Raw genomic sequence first — 17,112 nt, forward strand, 5'->3', positions numbered from 1 at the left:
TTTTTTTTTTGTTCTAGCTAGGGATGGGGCATCCTACTGGATGTCAGACATTCCAACCGAGAGATCTTTTTAAGATTCTAACTATCCCTTTAAGTGCAATTTTTTTGTATTTCTCTTCAGATTAACCTTAAAAAACAAAAAACAAAAAGAAAACTCATGTTCATTCCAAACAAGGCATATTGCCACTTGGACGTAAGGGGCTACTATTTATGATCATGTTTAGAGGAGATGAGCAAGATGTCGGTTTACATTAATCTTCAACTTTTGCATGTCAGTACAGTCAGGGAAGCAGATAACAGGAATGGAATTCCAAAGTTTAACTGTCCAAGGAAAAAAAACTTTCAAAGTAGAAGGCTTTCCAGTATAACCTATAATAGGACTCCTGCGACTGAGAATTCTAATGCCTCTTTGTTTGTTTGGTCCATGTCATACTTAGCCTTCTCGTACATACTATTGTTCAACAACCACAAATAGAAGTTATAAATTTTAATTTGACCAATTAAATTTGTTGATGTGAGAATCCGGGATACTGAGGAATACGCTTTGCCTCCATTATTAGTCATTACAGAAGTCAGCTCGACTTGAAGGCACAGTGATTTAAGAACAAGTTAGATCTGGTATTAGTAGGTCTGTAAAAAGAAATCATGAAAGGGTTATATATGATGATATATTGATATGTCAACTGGCATAAACTATTTGATGTTACAAACTTATTACTGCTTTGTATGGCTCCATGTTATGGCTGTATGTTACGGCATAATCATGTATGTATGGCTCCATGTTATGGCATAATCACGTTGACACACCGGTTCCCCGTCAGATCACCGAAGTTAAGCAACGTTGAGCCTGGTCATTACTAAAATGGGTGACCAATTTGGGAAGTCCAGGTGCTGTATGTAGGAGGACGTCGACACCTCCCTGCAAAAAGTTGCAAAAACCTAACGGGGATATACATGTGACTGGGGACCACTTGTGAATTTCATACTCCCATGAAACTTCCTCCTTCGGAGGAACCCCGGTTAAACCCTGAATAGGGTTGGTGCTGACTGCACACATGTTATGGCTGTCAGCAAAGAAACCATCTTTAAAAATCCATGAATTATTTTTGTAGGGTGTCTATTTATTTGTTTCATGTGTGTACGTGTGTATATGTATATGGTTGTACGTTTCTATGTGGTAGAGTCTATGTTCATGATGGTGTGCATTCACAGTATGATTGCAGGGTTGAAAGCTGTTGTTGGACTAGAGCAGGGGTTCTCAACCGGGGCCCATTGAATATTTCTGGGGTCCACATAAAACTTATTATCATAATTATTATAGTTGTTGTAGAATACTTTATTTGCATTAAATTAGTTTTCATCTTCTCTATATAAATAAAATGAACTAATTTTTTCCCGTCTGATTTTGACATTAATAGGATTAAAAATCAAGATATTTCATGCAAATATAATATGCACAAACGGCAGAACAATATCTGAGGTGTGTTATAGGCTTATTATTTCTCAAATTCCTCGATAATCTTAGATTTCTATACTTTTTCTGCTGAGAAGTCACGGCCAAAATCGGTTAAGATCAATGGAAGTGGTAAAATATTTTCTCTCTAATAAATTCCTCCTCCTCCTCCTGCCACCACAACACCGTTTGGGGATCGTTCACAAGGAACAGTTGAGAAGAGAACACCGGTTTGGCTTCGTAGTTCTTTCATGTGAAGTTATTTAAAATCACTAAACTAAGCTGCAGTGCTCTGTGGCGTAGTGGTTAGCGTGCTGGACAATTCACATTATATTTTCACGTTCGCGCCGACCTACCGTAGTCATTTTTTTTTTTTTTTTTTTTTTTTTCCTAAACAACTGAAATGGACTTTTCTTGGTGGTCAAACTGTTAACGTTGCAGGTTTTTTTTTTTTTTTTTTTTCACTTTATTTTCCTACTTTTACTCATGACTCCGGGTTTGATCCTTCCTACTTACCTACCATAACATTTTTTAAAACTCCCCCCCCCCCGTCCCGGAAACAAACACTCGGGCAACGCCGGGTACCCCCGCTAGTTTAAAACTAAAGCTTAATTATATAATATTTCTTTGATTATTAAAACCTCAAAATTTATATTAGTGAAAAATAGAAGATTGTCTTACGACCAATAGTTATGAAGGGGTCCACCAAGATAAAAAGGGAAAGGGGTCCAGGAGTAAAAAAAAGGTTGAGAACCACTGGACTAAAGTGATCTCTTTGAATAATAAGTGTTCATGGAATCACAGAGTAAATAATGGGTGGTATTTTTATTGAACCAATTAAAAAAAATAAATGTCGACATTGACCAGAGTGTCAAGAAAAATATCTGGTCGCCTTACACCTCCACACACACACACACACACACATTACTAGCAGATGTATCCGGCATTGCCCGGTATGAAACGTAATATTAATTTCCTTTAAAAATAAAAATGAAGTTAAAAAAAACGAAAAGAAACTGAGACATGTAAATGCAAGTATTGTTTTTTTTCTAAACAGTTCACTTCTTGGAAGTGAAAAAAAAAAAAAAAAAAAAAACACGAGCTGAGATCAAAAACCTACTTATTCTTAACATAAGGAAACTGTCAGGTGAATGATTTGCTCATGTGCAGTCATGAAACAGTTGACGAACATAAAAATCTGATGACCTCTCCAAGTATGACTCTTAGCAGCCCTTTTTTCCTGATGCAAACCAATTAAGTTTTCCACGTGTCTGAATACCCTATACACTAAATTTCAAGTCTGTAAATCAAAAATCCGTTGAGTATTTAGGTTGAGAATTGTCCTCTCACACACACACATTCTCACTTTCTTCATTTAACATGTGAATAGCAACACCGGCAAATGGTATCTACATGTCAAATGAACATTTAATTTAGTTCAGCAAACAATTTCCCACTAAGTTCTAAAGTAAAAGCTTTCACATGTTGATTTCAGCCATAATATTGCTTTATTACTAATAAATATATAACGATGCCTCCGTTCAGTTTCAAGAGACAATGGACACCCCTATAAATGTAGCTGTGTGTGTAGTTGTGAGGCAAGTGTAGTGCAATCCCAACCACACCTCTTCTAAATTGTCACTACTTAGGTCCAGTAGCAATTCTCTCTCTCTCTCTATATATATATAGATATCTGTGTGTGTGTCCTAAAAAAAAGCTGACAGATAAAAAATTCATAACTTCCTTGATTCTTAATATTTTCATTTTATTTTTTCAGAACATCTAGAGCAGGAATGAGCAAACTTTCTAGTGCAAGGGCCACATTAAAAAAATTCAAATTTTACTGGGCCGCTTAGTACATTTTCCAATATAATTGATATCTAAAATAGACAAAATAAAAGGATTTCAAAGAAAAAATGCAATTAATTTTCACATTACTGAATATAAAATCCTTTTATTTAGTACTTGGAGAGCCACATGAATTCATTTGACGGGACGCATGCGGCTCGTGGGACATAGTTTGCCCACCCCTGATCTACAGTAATCCTACCCAAGTCATCATGAATCGTTACATCACCGAAGAGCATATATTTATCATAAAGTGGTATTTTCGATTGAATTCAAATTTAAAATCCGTCAGCTTCTTTTGGAACATATACACACGCGTTATATCTAGGCAGCCTTCTTTCCTTTAAACATGTTTCATTAAATACTATAGAAAATTCCTGCCTACTAATTTTGGTTCTGCTCGTTTCCAGTTTCTTATTAGTGATGGGACGATTCCAATATTAATTCCCGATTCCGATTCTTTCTAAATTTCTAAATATTTAACAATAGAGTTGTTATTTTCGATTGCCGTAAAAACACATGTTGAATGTGCAGATATTTTCTCAAACATAGACTTGCGTGGAGGATGATCTATAGATTTTAGTCTTACTGGTAATTTCAAATCAATAATTATTTATTTTATCATTATTACCAGCAGTGGAAGATTTTGTTTTAAATAAAATCAAATAAAAAAAAAAAAAAAAAATTAAAAGTTGGCATCGGGGAAAATAGTATGAATTCTTCTGATTCCGATACCTCTAAAAGTTCCAATTATTCTGATTCCCCGATTAATTGTCCCAACACTATTTCTTATAAGAACCGGTCGATATAACTCCAATGGTCTCTTTGGACCAAAATACTTCCAGATCCATTAGGGATATACCAGTTGATACATGATGGACTTGGAAGTACTTTACCAGTAAAGATTTTAAAATGTTTATAGCGGTATTTTTTTTTTTTTTTTTCTTCTGGTAAATCACAAAATATTAATAGGTTTTATGTTACTTTTAAAAGGCATTTAAGAATATCTGATGATGGATCTGGACAGATCTGAATATACTCCAATCAGAAGTGAATATGACAGTTACATCAACCAGTTCTTATTAGAAAGAAAAACTAATAAAACTAGAAAAATCAAAATATGTAGGTAGGAACTGTGCACACACACACACACATATATACACGACTATTTGAATAACGTTTTCTACCAAACTTTTGTCAATTTTTGGTCTACAGACTGAAAACTTTATACATAAAAGATTTAGACTTGTAAAACATTCAATTTGGTCTTTTAGACAGTAAAAATGGCTACTACGGTCAAAATTTAAAAAATTGGCACTTGGCAGGCATAAATTAACTTGGCACATGTACAAATAAGGTATAAGTTAACTTGTACACATGTACAAATATACATTTATAAATTAAACAGCATTATTTTTTACAATTTTTGTATGTGTATGGATATAGGTCAAATGGTAACGGATAAGGCTGGAGAGGTATAGGTTTTGGTTTCGATTCTAGCTGGTGGCACAAGTTTTATAACTTGAAATCACTACAATATATTAGGTACAATATAATAATCAATAGTGTTGACTCTATAATGTGAAATCTGGATAAATTAAAATATTATATTTAAGCATATTTTACGTGCAGGCAGCCTGCTAGTATATATATATGACATTTTCTTCATGGATGAACTCAAGAAACTTATTGAATCAGAGTCGGAACAGACCTTTTAAAATTTAAGGAGCCGCATTCAGAACTTGAGATATCAACTCATACGAAGATCAAAGGTAAAGAAAAGGATCCGATTGTGGCATATAGCATCATTATCAGGTAAACTTATTTTTTCATTTTTACTCAAAAACCTAGTTGTGGTCTCTGCAGTTAGTCACAGAAGATGTAACATTATCGCTTTCCTCTCCACAGACAAAAAAAAAAAAAAAAGCATAAATTCTATCCTAGTTTCTGCTCCCTGGAACAACCTGCCAGAGAAGATTGTCATGATACCTAACATATCCTTGGACAAATATGCAAAAAGACAACATATATCTATATACAATATCTTACCTTTTTGCATGGCTTGCTGCACTTGCAGACCCCCCCCCCCGTGTACAATACCAAATTTAATTCACCCCAAACAAAGCACAGTGCCACTAAGTCATAAGGAATTACTATTTGAGACCAAATTTGCAGAGAACTTGGCCTTTTTGGTCAAGATCAAAGTGTAGTATATGTTCTTCAGATGCTGCACTTCATTTTTTTCTTTCTCTTTTTCGGTGGAGGATCAGTCCTTCACGACTGAGACAATTTTTTTATTTTTGTACCTTTTCTCCACATTAAAAAACGACCCTGGTGTCTAACTCGGTCCTGCGGGGAGGCATAGTAAATAGGTACTATGTAAGGAGTTGGCCAGCAAGATGTTTGGTCACATTACACTTGAACTTCTGCATGTCAGTTAGAGAAGCAGGGGTCTGCTAGGGAATTCCAAAGTCTAGTAGTTTGAAAGAAGCTATTTGAGTAGAAGGCCTTAATGCATCTAGGGATCTTTACAGTGTAGAGGTGGGATTTTGCTTCTTGTCGGGGGTATTTACTTCGAAGGCGTACTCGTGCTTTAAGTTCATCAGAGCACTTTCCATTAAAATACTTGTAAAACAGGCACATTATGGTGATAGGACAAAAGGTTGGGGTTTGGCCAACCATGCGAGACCTATTAGGTTGATTTCTCTTCTTTTTTTTAACCCTGTCTAGGAGCAAGAGACTAGTGGCAGATGCACTATCAAGTTGCCTTTAACTAAGGTGACCACTTTACTTTTTTCTTAGTTTGATAATAAATACTGAGAACTAAAAGAGTTACCAAACTTCTTTCATAGTCGAATGCTTATTTTCCATAAATAGTTGTAAACCTGCAGAGTTTAAATGCAGATAAGCAGAGATAAAACTTGACACTTTCCCAAACATCTGCTAAAGTATTTTAATAGGTAACGTCACCTAATATCCTGTAAGACGTACTCTACAATGAGCAAGCTTATATGTACAGATATGCAATCCTTTCACTTTAAGAAAGGCACACCCGCATCCATTTGCCTCCGTAGTAAATTATAAGAAAGGTCAGTCAAATCTTCAAATATGTCTAGGTTTTTATTCTGTTATGTAGCATATGTATGAGAGATGTATTTTTTTTTTTATATGTGCGTGCAATATCTTGCATTCTGTCGAGCTGCTGTAATTTGGCTGGCGTAGTGATACACAGGCAATTAATGCACCACTGACATGCGCACTTGAACCCAACTGATTTTTGCCTATTATTCTGGTAGTTATGTAGTAATTATACGAGAGCTCTATTTTTTGTTTAGATATATATATTCTAAAATGTCTTGTGTAGTGTGTATTGGACGGATTTTGTTAACGGCGTCCACAAACCTGCTGATTTTAATACTCAAATTTTTAATCGACTTTTCATCGACTCCATATATTTTAACTTCTCGCCGTTTACTGTATATTTTAGTTTTCACTTTTAATTCTCATTTCCGCTCCTTCGGACTTGTACTTCAACACCTGATGATGATTCGTGGACGTCCCGAAAACGCTTGTGACAACAACTATGGAACTTTTATTAATATTTTTGATTTTGATACAAAAAAGATTATACGGAAAATGGAAAAATTAAAAAAAAGAATCGTAAAGCAAAGTATCTCCGTTGCATTCAATATATAAATATATATATATATATATATATATATATATATATATATATATACACACACACACAATATCTTCCGTTATGTAAAGTTGTAATTTGGTCAAAACAGACCATGAATTAACCACCGACATATGCATTTGAAGCCTATTAATTTTCATTCCTCTGACTGTTAAACAGATTTTATATACGAGTCCTTGTCTCCATATGTGTGCAGCATGGTCTCTAATAATTTGTCTGTAAATTTTTCATCTGCAGACTTGAAACTTTATATATGGGCTATTCGGATCTCTGGAAAAAAAAAATCTATTTTGCTTCTATCCGGAAAAAATAGCTATGGGGGCCAAAATTGGAACCTGGCAAACTTAAATTGACTTAATATGTATCATCCATGCATGCACAAATATAATATTTATACGTTTAAGTTGGTTAATTTGTAAAACTTTGATATACATGTCGTCTTAATTCAGATGGTAGCAAATAATGCTGGAAAGTTAAGTTTTGATTTTAATTCTAGCTGATGACACCAAAGTCGTTTTTTTAATGTTTGAATTCACTATCATATATTATCAGGGCTCTATGAACAAATTTATCTTTAGTTGACCTTTGACAACTAAATATTTTCGTTTACTAGCCAAATAAAAAAATCACTAGCCAAACTCATGATTTTTAGAATATGGCATCTTCGTTCTGTGGCGATTACATACATCATAAAATTTTTTTGGATAAGTGTAATTCTAAATATAAACCGAATTTTATGTTGATACTTGAAAGTATAAACAGATGTTTTTTTACCAGCCTTTGTTAAAAAAAGTATATTGTTTTGTTAAACCTTTTATTGTTTAAATAATTTGACTTTGCTCGTTTTATTAAAAGAGTAGTTGAAAAGATATTTTTCACTCAGTAGTGAGCTTTGCAAGAGTGTCAGTGAAAAAAAATATAATCGCCAAAAGATAAGTGTTCCATTATTTCTAGTCGCCATTTTGAAAAATCACTCGCAAATGCGACTGTTTCACTCGCAATATAAAGCACTGATTGGGTACAATATAATAATTAATAAAGAACTGTGCCCATAATAATAATAATAAATACAAAATCTGCATAAATTAAAATATATTTTAGTGTATTTTACAACAGGGCAATGCCGGGCAGCTTGCTAGTATATATAGATATTTTCTTATAAGAAAATATATATACTATTGAGATATATATTCTATAAATGGTATTTTGAATTGTAACAAATATTAAGCTCAATGAAAGTTAATTTTCACCTTCAGAGCATGTGTACCATTGGTTATCATTCCAAAACCAGAAGATGTATTTAATTCACACTAAGTTTTTATTTTGTTTAATGAAGTACATCTTAACTGTGTTTCTTTGAATAGCGGAAGACCACTAAACAACTCATCAGAGACAAATGTATGTCCTTCAAAGAACTATTTAATACTTTTTCTGGTTTGGGAATGATAACCAATGATATACATCTATTATATAAAGGGAAAATGTCTGTATGTATGTTTGTTTGTATGTCTTGCTAAAACTTTTGAAATCCAATTCGAATAAGAATGACTTTGGTACTGTCTTAAAGAACCGGAACTGACACATAATGTGAAATTTAGAATAAAATATTCATTTTTTTCTACCTGAAAGACCGCCAAATCTGATGCGGATGGGTCATGTAAAATCGTCTCTTTGTAAACAATTTCAATATCTGCACATGCATAAACCACTCACCTCTCGGATACATTAAATCCATAAATTTGCAACATCCTGGTATGACCATCGCTATAACCGAATGGGTTAGAAGCTTGTCTCATAACTATTAGCTTTTGTGTTCGCACCCACCTTACAGCAGACATTTTGTTTTTATTTCTAACATTTTTGAAAACTTATTTCGGTTAGCATTTGCAATTAAACAGGGTTGAAAGATTTTATATTTTCCATTTTGTACTTTGTATTATTTATTTGGCAATTTTTTTATCAACGGTTAATTAAATTAAAACAAAAACCATTTTTGATTTAAAAATCAGATTACTATTAAATGCATAATCATTACTTACGTAAATTACAAATATTTTCATCTTTACTTATTTTTATTTTAAATCGTAACCCCTTAATACAGTTTTTCCTTGCTCACATGCCCCTATTCTTAATTCACAGCACTGGGCCGACATCAGTGGATTTTTGTTTCCAAATTGATATGAATTATTGCACAGTAAAAATAATTAAATTAAAACAAATCATTTAACAATGGAGTACTGTTGTCATATTTTGGCTGGTGCATCTGCTACTAGTCTCTCGCTCCTAGGCAAGGTTCAAAAGAGAGTCACCAATCTGATAGGTCCTGAACTGTCATCTAAACTTCAGCCTCTGTCCCATCGACAGATGTTGCATCCCTCTGCTTGTTCTACAAGTACTTTAACGATGAATGTTCTGACGAACTGCAAGCATTTGTACCCCCTCAACGTAAATACCCCCGACAAACCCAACAAGCAGCTAAATCCCATCCCTTCACAGTAGAGATTCCTAGATGTAAAAGAGCCTTCTACTCCAGTAGTTTCTTCCCCAGAACCGCTAGACTTTGGAATTCGCTTCCGGATCTGTGCTTCCCCAACTGTACTGACATGCAGAAGTTCAAGTGTAATGTGAACTGACATCTTGCTGCCCAACTCCCTACATAGTACCCCTGTAGCTTATGTCCCTGATAGTAGCCCCCTACATCAAAGTGGCAACGTGCCTTGTTTGGGGTGAAAATGTAAAAAAGAAAACAAAAAACAATTGTAGCCAAGCAACATCATTTTCTGTTTTTTTTTTTTTTATTGGACCTGCGCAACGCCGGGTACCCCTGCTAGTATATAGATAAGACAATCCTAAAGGAGAGATCCCATTGACAGCTAGTCTTAGATGTGATAACAAAAAAGTAAAATAAAGTCGGTTCTTTCATAAAACCATTTCTGAAACGGAAAACTCTTTTGCGCTAATGATAATAGTGAAAGGATTTTGTTTTTCTCTAAATGATGATCACTACTTATTAAGGCCAGACGCCACTCAAGGATAAAAGTTAAGATGGAATGATCATTTAAACTAAGTTCAAATATTTCTGGAGGCGGTGCTATATAAGAATCTATTGACATTCATTGTTGTATTTTACGGGGGGAAGCAGTCCCATGGCAATGCGCCCCACAGATAGAAAGCCCTTGCATAAAAAGCTTTATTTGTGAAAAATTTTTGTCTGATGCTAGGAAGAATGCAATGTTTTTTCTTTGCTGTAGCAAGACAAGTTCTTGCTGTAAATATCGTACAAGGCGGAAACATTTGAGCTCAGTTGAGCACCTTCCATAGAAATAACGATAGAGTAGAGAGACTAGCAACATCTCATCTGTGGAAAAAAGGCTGTAAAGATCAAAACAGATTATCTATAGTCAGTTTGGAATTTTGACATTGATCACAGTGTGTTATCTGTTCTGATACTACATTTCACCTTTTCTGTCGTCAGTCAGTGGGGGAGAAATCCTTTATGACAGAGACAATTTTTTATTTTTGTTCTTATCCAGACTGCCTCCTTTTTTTGGGAAGCTGAATTTTCCCCACATTAAAAACCGACCTTGTGTCTACCTGTGCCCTCGTGGGGAGGCAAATAAATAGAAACTTATTAGAACATGTTTATATTGTAACAACTACAAATAGATGATTCTGCAATTTATATTCCAAGAACATATGGCACAAATAGTCTTCTCAATACTTTATGTGAGTGTGATCTTATTCACTTCGTTATTCGATGGATTCTTGAAGTTTGAAATTAATAGAAAATCATAATTTTCATTTCAGACAGATACCAAATCTCCATTAGCAATACAAATACATTCGACTACAAATAGATGGTCCGCAGTCAATTCTTATTCTCCAACTGATATTCTAACTATGCATAGAACAAATAGCTTCCTCAAATGAATTGGGCATATTTGAAAATTTAGATGGTTAAAAAAAAATTATGAAAAACTCATTTTTAGGCTAAAATGTCAAACATGTTAATTCTTTTGTCATATTGAAAACTAAAAAAAAAAAAAAAAAAAAAAAAAAAAATTAAATGATTAAGTTGTTTTTTTTTAATGTTTTTTTTTTTTTTAATAATAATCTTCAAAATGTATAATCAAAAACCTTGACTTAAAAAGTAGAAAAATAAATGCAAATAAAATTTAAAAAAAAAAAGAAAAAAAAAAAGAAAAGATTTTGCAACATTGAAAACATTTTAAAAATGGATGAAGTGTTGTATTTAGAGACTTGCAAAGAAAATAAAATTTTGACAAATTTTTGTTAGGTGAAAGAAAGTTATTCTGTTTGATTTCACATGCAAGTCGCCGACATGTATTTCCAACACGACACAATATGTTCTTTCTTTTTCCCGGTCAGATAGCAGTATTTTGTTTTTAGCTACAATCAGCTGCCTTCGGGACAAGATCAAAGTGTAGTATCTGTTCTTCAGATGCTGCACTTCTATTTCTTGTTCTCTTTCGGTGGAGGAGAAATCCTTCACGACCGAGACAATTTTTATTTTTGTACCTTTTCTCCACGTTAAAAAACGACCCTGGTGTCTAACTCTGTCCCGTGGGGAGGCATAGTAAATAGGTACAATCAGCTGTTGTGCTGCAGCAATTCTCTGTGGGACTACAGGTCAGTCGGCTCACTTTCAGAGAGGGGGGGGGAGTTTCGCATGCTTCCAAGCATACCTTCTAACTCGTCACACATTTTTTCCTTTTTCTTTTCTTTTGATCTTTATCATACATATATATTTTACATTGCATGCCATCACACAAGTTAAATGCTGATGTTACATTCAAGCCCTTTTTTCCTACAGTCGGCACATGACTCGTTATTATGCATACATATCCTGGTTTGGTCATTCAAATGACGGAGCCAGAGACTGCGTTACAATTTTATCTTAATGTTCAATTTATTTTAATTTGTTTTTAGATCAACTTACTATTAAAATTTGATGTACAATAATCCCCATGCTTTGAAATTACACTCAGCTATTTGTTGCCTAAAGATGATCTTTATTCCAAAATATTTGCATAGCAAACATGAATTAAGTTAGTATAAAACCCCACAAAGCTGTCGTTTTATTTTTTTTAAATTGAAGTGTTATCATTTTTCGAAGTACGACCGTAATGCTACAGCTTAGCATAAATACAAATTATTTCCTTCCGAAATTATTTTCCCCGGGCAACATACACGTGTGTATATATGAGAATGTGTGTGTGTGTGTGTTTTTGAGTGGACACTTCTCAACCTATATACTCAACAAATGTTTGATCTACAGACATGAAATTTGTTATATAGGGAATTCAGACAAGTGGAAAACTTTTTTAATCAGTTTTCATCTGGAAAAAGAGCTGCTAAGTGGTTAAAATTGAAAAATTGGTACGTGGGAGGCGTCAGATTTTTATCTGTCAACTGTTTCACAAGTGCACACGCGCGGTTGGAAAACATGACAGCTTCATGTTAAGAATAAGTAGGTTTAGAAAACTAATTGTAGATCATGTCAAACTGGTTTATCGTTTATCGTACTTGACTTACTGTCTTTAGGTTTTGGTTTCGATCTCAGCTCAAGTATTTTTTTTTTCTTACAAGAAATGAATTGTTTAGAAAAAACAATACTCTCATACACGTGTCTCAGTTTCTTTCCATTTTTTTTTCTTTTTACTTCATTTTTATTTATTTATTTTTTTAGGAACATTTAATACATACATTATTTCTGTTTATAATGAATAAGAATTCTGTATTAATTAAAAGATAATATTTATGCATATTTTACGACCGGGTAATGCTGGGTGGCTTGCTAACATGTCTATAAAATGCTAAACACAAAAATAATCAATCAAAAGTCTTCCAAAAGGATTGCAGTTTAAATTTTTTTTTTAATGAATTTAAAAAATATTATAGAGATAAGCTCTAATTTTGCTAACTGTAAAATTGGGTTTGCTTCTTTTTTTCTTTTAGAGGGGGAGGGGTGTAATTGAAATTCCATACTTTCATTTTTATTTCTATAAATTTAACTTATATTTATAAATATATATACAAGGTGCGTAAGGTATTTGAAGACATTTTTGTAATTTAAATTAAAAATATACTAATTAATGGGTTTTTTTTTTTTTTTTTTTTTTGCTTTCAGAAGATCCCATTGCAGTATAATATAACTAATGAAATAAAAAAAAAAAAATTTAAAAAAACATGCTGTAACAATGTCTATAAAAACGAAACACAGCAATTCAGAAAAGTCGCCAGTGATGGTTTTCTGTATTGTTAGTAGTGAAGGGCACTTTTTTTTTTTTTTTTTTTTTTTTAAATAATTATTGGATCAGGGTTAAGGTTTCGAATGAAGCAGATTTCATTTTTTTCCATCATATTTTCCCTTTTGGCAATGGTTTTAACAATTTGTTTGATTAAAAATTCGATGATATGCATAAACGCTTACTTTCTTAAGTGGTCTTATGATTTTGACCAGGATTGTGTATATATATATATATATATATATATATATATATATATATATATATATATATATATAAAGAACTTGTCCTGCCTTGATAGAGTTCATAGCCTCATAGGAGATGTCCTTTTCTCTTCCCTGCAACCTCTAACTCACAGAAGAGATGTTGCAAGTTTGTGATGCCTATGTAAAAATATATATATATAAAGCGTAAATCAATTAGGAGTGCAGCCTTTTTACAATACGATTTGTTTGATCTTTCATTGAAAAATTGCATCATGATAAGCAGGTCTCCCTGCAGACTCCACAACCTTGATATAAACAATGTTCCATTTTATTCTGTATAAATAGATATATTACAAACCAGACTCTTGTGCAAGAATGGTTAAATGTCAGTGATAACTGGTTTAGTTTGGGGATGGTATTTTGATAAAAATTTGGAAGTAAACAAAATATTATCTTTTCACTTTGTGAATATACAATTCTTTCTCTTGTGTTATGAGTTTTTTTTGTTTTGTTTTTGTTTTTTGTTTTTTTTTTTTTTTTTTGGGGGGGGGTCCAGGTTACTTCAAGTTAGGCCACTCTTTTCAGTGATGGGTGATTTATTTTTTCATGTTAGTGTTTTTTAACTTAATACAAATGCTATTGTTTGTCTCTGCTTACCAAATCAGTCCCATCTTGAAAAAAGAAAAAAAAAGTCACACGTCAATATGGTGGGTTTGTTACAAAGTTTTAAGTTGTATTTTATGTATAAAAAATTCTAGTTAAAAACTTTAGTGAATTAAATTTTTGCTTCATTATCAGAATTGTGTTTTCGTCTAGTTTTACATGGTTCAATTCTGATATTTTTAAAATTTTTATTAAAAGAAAAAAAACAAAACATAAATCATATTATGAAAATGAAATGTGTTAACTGTTAAAATGAATAAATATTATATTAACAGCCCAAGTTCCGCTTGCATGTTAGTTCCCATCCCCCAAAAGAGGTAATGAGATTTTGTTCAATTTTCAAGTAATATAATGATTATTATGATATATACACTTATGTATAAGTCGAATTTCTGGGAGACGATTTTATCTTTTTGAGATCGACTTATACACAGGTAATATTTTTGGAAATGTTAAAGAGGGACTCGGTGCTCGATCATAACATAGAAAATGCCATTTTATTTATGCACTTGGTATGTACCGTTAATCCTAGTAATTAATTACACTCCTTCCGAACCCTCACTGCAGTGTGTTTGCCAGCATGTAAGCACATGCACAGTTTTTCAGTGGGAAGTTTAATAATAATTGGAATAGCTCTTGCAATGTTCACTCTCTAGACGTGGCTAAAGGCCTAAGTTCAATATGATGTATTCGGTGATGATATGAGTTTTTTTTTTTTTAGTAGGTTAGAAAATGTAGCATTTACGATATGTTGTTTTCCCGTAAGTTCAACAAGTTTTAACAATTCTATGACAACTATTTAATGAAACCATTTAATGGCACTAACGCATGCGTTCACATTATGGTATATTATGGCTCGTGCAATGTATGCGTTTACGTTATCATGGTACGTGACATAAAGTATGTCTAAAAACAGTAACTGCGCCTGGAATCTGCAGCAAGTCATTGATGAAAATGTCTGATTAACAACATTTGCATTTGCTGCGTGCAGGGGGGTTGGTTCTATATATGAAAATTGAATAGACCACACTTGCGTAAATGTATGTATTATCGCTCGTGCTCACGGATGCCAAGAAAAAATTTAGAAAAATAATCACCAGATAGGAAATTATCTGCGCAGGAAAGAGACACGAGACGGACCATTTAATTTGTCTAAAATCTACAGTCGACTTATACACAGATAATACCTAAAATGATAATTCTTGGTCTTAAAATGCATATCAACTTTTACACAAGATCAATTTATACAAGAGTATATACAGTAATTTTTATTAACCACAAGATTACATTTGTAAGGATTTTTCACTTGTTTGAAGGCTGTATTTTTTAGGCGTACATTGAAAATTGGATTCTGAACCAATAGCAGATACTGCAAACTTTTCTAATGTCCCAAACTTCTGAATAGTCATAATTTAGTGGCTAAAATAAATTTGGTATCGTTGTTTATACTTTGTGGCCATGTTGAAAGTCATTATTATATCATAATTTTATGCAACACAAATCAAATTTTGGTTCAAGTGAATGGCATTTACATTATGTGCATTTTTCTTTTATGGAAATTGTGCCAGACAAGGCACGAAGCCACTTGGTGTAAGGAGATAAAATACATTTTTTAAAAGTCAAAAACTAACCAACAATCAGTATTAGATTGAATAGATTCTGACCCAGAAAACAGCAATTTTTCCCGCCTTTGTCAGAAACATTGCTCATGGAATGTTGGGAGGACTAAAAGACAAAATAAGGAAAGCGAGAATTATGAAGCTGTCGAAAGTCAATTCATGGTTCACTTTCTACTCTCCATTTGTTGTTATACCATGCGTACTATTGTGTAAGAACTGACTCGCTGCTTAAACACGGTTAAAACGCCTTGTTTGCCACAAAAAAAATGCATTCTGATGGATTTAATTTCTAAAATTATTTTTTCTAAATAGAAATTTTTGAGAAGTTTGGTTTATTTGAATAAATAATTTGCAAGGTGAAAGTGTTAGACTTGAAAAGATTAAAGAATAAATAAAAACAATAAAATCCTAGAGGACGAGAACCACCAACGTTTTGATTAACAGTTGGCATCACAAATGCTGTCAAGTATATTTAACTTTTAAAAAAAAAAGAAAAAAAAATCAGTTGTCATCTGCTTCTTATTTGCATCTAAAAAGATTTATTGTAAAATAACCACAATAAAGTGTAGACAGAATTTATTTAAGGGAAGAGTCTTCAGTTTTTCTTTTTGTGACACTTCTATATATAACATTATCTAACTTCCGGTGTAGAATCACAATTGGTTAGTCATCTTGTATCACCTTGCTCGGAAGTGACATGCATGTGCCAATTATGATTCAGAAAGTATTGTAAAACAAGGAAAGAAGATGGCTGAACCCGACAAAGATAAATGTAGTTGCAACAACAAAATGCCAATATCTGCAACATTAATTCTTGAAAATCATCCAAGTGAACCAGAAGTTTTCTTGAATATATCAATGCACTCTTGCCAGTACTTGCATAATTTCGAACCCTGTTAATAAACGTGGCGCCTTTCCTGAAGCTCGTGTACTTTAACCGTTGTAGATAGATTTCCCTGAATGCGCATATGTACAGGGTGGAATGATAAAAATGTCGCCCCTAAATAAAACAACACTGCAGCTTTATTTTAAAACTTTTATCGAAAAAAAAAATCAATTCACGTAACTTGATTATCTAGTAGAGCTGATATATATTCAACGTAGCCGCCTTTAGCCTTAATCTCTGCCTCGGAACTGGGTGCATGCCTTTTCCACAAGTGCCGGCAGGAGGTCGGCGAATACTCTATATATATATGAATCTGTATATCTTATTCCACCAGATCTTAATTTTTTAAAACATCATATCCTAATTTGCTTCAGTTTGTGCTAATCCATTAAACCTCTGCATTGTGTTGTCTTCTGTAAAATTTACATCTCTATATACACACTAAATAAAACTAAGCAAGCAAACGAAG

General features: G+C 33.0%; 1 protein-coding gene and 1 pseudogene across 2 annotated transcripts in view; one reads left to right on the forward strand and one right to left on the reverse strand.

The window, feature by feature from the left end:
• LOC145263834 (ras-related protein Ral-A-like) overlaps positions 1–17,112 on the reverse strand; it is a 206,404-nt gene that overhangs the window by 89,805 nt on the left and 99,487 nt on the right. The window lies entirely within an intron of this gene.
• Positions 780–899, forward strand: LOC145263968 (5S ribosomal RNA; annotated as a pseudogene).

This window comes from Euprymna scolopes, chromosome 39 (assembly GCF_053919585.1).
Source record: "Euprymna scolopes isolate OS-2025 chromosome 39, ASM5391958v1, whole genome shotgun sequence".
Lineage (NCBI taxonomy): Eukaryota > Metazoa > Mollusca > Cephalopoda > Sepiida > Sepiolidae > Euprymna > Euprymna scolopes.